Source organism: Petaurus breviceps, unplaced genomic scaffold (assembly GCF_028583685.1).
Source record: "Petaurus breviceps papuanus isolate PSGF00001 unplaced genomic scaffold, PetGlider_PUasm1.0 490, whole genome shotgun sequence".
NCBI classification, from domain to species: Eukaryota; Metazoa; Chordata; class Mammalia; order Diprotodontia; family Petauridae; genus Petaurus; species Petaurus breviceps.
Genome location: NW_027186352.1, coordinates 7902745 through 7905413, shown reverse-complemented (window position 1 = coordinate 7905413; position 2669 = coordinate 7902745). Strand labels below are relative to the sequence as shown.

Sequence of the window (2669 nt, the reverse complement as noted above, 5' to 3'; positions counted from 1 at the left end):
TTCGTCTTTTCATCTCTTTTTTTCTTGTTTTTTTTTTTTTTTTTTTTTTTTTTTTTTTTTTTTTTTTTTTTTGCTGTTGCTCCTCCTAATCTAGTCTTGGAGGCAGCAGCGGATGGGTCATCTTTGCTGCTAAAATTAGTAGATCTTTGCAGATCTGTTTCACTTTTATTTCTAATCTATGCCCCCTCCTGTCTTGTTTAAGATACAAACAATATTTTCTTATTCATCCTTCCCCAAGGGTGGAGATGTCCATGGTTTCTGGCAAAGGATTAGATCCTATCAGGTCTGAATCATTTTGGTTTCTAAGTCTGGATCTTATTATTACATATATCCCTCCTATCAAGACCTGATGCTCCCTCTTTTATGCTAGGACTCCCTGAATCACTAGAGTATGAAGTCACACCTTAACCATAAGTAACTGAGCTCTTATTTAAAAAGATATTCATAGGAAATCATTTTTGAAGACAGGATAGCACATCACTATTTGTTAAAAATGCAGTTAGGGTTATAGATCATCTGATAAATGCATAATTTAAAATATGGACGAATTAAGTCCTTTTCTAAAATATTATACCTTAATTATTGTTTTTTTTTTTTTTCAGGACAGCCTGAGGACAGTTGCTACATGATCTTCTTCTTGTCCCTGGGCTTTCTCCTCTTTTCAGAGGTGTATTTGGAGGAAAGATTTTATCAAACACCTTTGGGCTTAGCTGGGTGCCAAAAGAAATTCGCATCCTTTTCTCAGATGATTGATCATCACTGTCTTTAAAAAAAATATGTATAGATATGGATATGCATATATACATATATATATAATATTAGCTTCTTCCTGTGCTAACTTAGGAAGAAAAATTGATGGCTTTTTTTGAGTACTGATTTTAAGTAAAAACATCTAAACAGTGTTGTGGGCTTGTAAATTTGTCAGTAATACTGCTTTTCCTTTTCAAACATGTAGAGTGTTACTGGGTACTAGGGAAAGGTAAACTGGAAGTTTTCATTTTGGACAAACCTTCGAATTGAAGTTCAGGTTGGATTTTCTTTAAAGTTTGTTCTGAATTCTTGGTTTGGTACTGGATCGTGTGAGAGACTCCTGACCCTGGGACTCCACCAGGGGTCCTGCAGGGGCCCATCTCCTTTTGTCCTCTTTCCCGATCCTAATCTTTCTGTTCCCTGCATTCTGAGCCCGTAGTTCTCCCTTCCTCCGATTTCGGAGATTGTTCAGCTGCTGGTAAATCTCTTGTGCCTTAGCTACAACTTTTTCATTCCACTCCTCCAAAGGATAGCTCTTGAAAGGGTCTTTAAGCAACCTTTCTTTGAAGGCACCACACTCCTCCTTGTCCTCCTCCTCCTCACAGAGACTTCGATGTTCATTAGGGTCTAGCTCCTGTGCAAGGGTCTGGAACTAGGCAAATGAAGGAGTTCTGTTTCCCACTCTTTACCATCCACACTGACCGGGGTTGCAGGCCCCGGTTTTCTGTTCCTAGGGTGCCCGTCAACTGTTTGCTGGCTCTTACAGCTGAATTCTTCTTTCATTAGGCCAAAAAGTTTCCTGAAGTTTCATTTCATGGTTCTGAAATAACACTTTTCACTCCTCTTCAGGAGAGTTGAAAAAAGGCTCCCATCTCCTCCAATATCATCGGAGCAAACAGCTTTTTCAAGGACATTTGTGGCTCTTTCCTTCAGTTGTTTGGTTTCTAAAGTTGGAACTTTCCCTATAAAATGTTCTTCCACATTTTCTGAGGCGTGGTCATCTTTTTTAGGGTTATTTGCATTTCATTTATCTTCTAGAGAATTTATTGTGAGAATTGTCTTATACTATTTTCTTCAGTGTGTGTTGTTTGGATATCTCTGGAAGACAGATCTCTCCCTTTGGAATGCTCTGTATTAAAAGAAAAGAAAGGAAAACCACCAGAAGCCTTGAAAATATTTTCTTGCAATATTATTACTAAAATTGAATTACTTGAAAGTAAAATGAAAAAACTTCCCTCAAAATTTTTAGTATGTCTCTAAATGAAGTCTTTTTAGCATCATTTGTATAAATATTAGGAATTTTCAGGAAATGTTTCCTTATCTCTACTTTCCAATGGGGGGGGGGCATGTAAACACTGTAGGTAGGATATGCAAAATAAGGTATAATAAAGTAGGTTAATTCAGCTCCTATACTTGTACAAAAATGGTCCGAACAAGATTAACAACCCCTTAAGGCCACCATTCCCCCCCACCCTTCCCTCGAATGCTTCCCCATTATCTAACTCAATTATAAAATATGTTAAATATTACTAGAATTCAATCTAATTTTCCCCTTCATTTAGTTTTAGCTCTAAGCTATTGTTTAGCAAGGATCTATGGCAGACCTCCCTGTCACACTCCCCACCCCCCACCCCACCCCACCCTCAATATGAACACATAAATGGTAACTGACCAGAGCCCAGAATTGAAGCACTTCCTGATGGAGTTGGAATGACCTAGGAATTGGTACAGGTGCTAATTAATTGTTCATGTATTTTGTGACTAAAAAGAATATAATACTGTGTTTTAAAGTTACCATTGCCCCCAATGAACCCCTTAGCAAGTTAGTTCCCATGAACTAAAGCTAAACCCAAATGAACTTTGGTATAAAATTCTTTGAATCTCAAGGTACTATATGCCTACATCATATTCTACATGAG

General features: G+C 37.5%; 1 long non-coding RNA gene across 1 annotated transcript in view; it reads right to left on the bottom strand.

Moving 5' to 3' along the window:
- The window catches only part of LOC138172123 (uncharacterized), a 1064577-nt gene that overhangs the window by 183 nt on the left and 1061725 nt on the right, over window positions 1–2669 (bottom strand). The gene's annotated exons all lie outside the window — the stretch shown is intronic.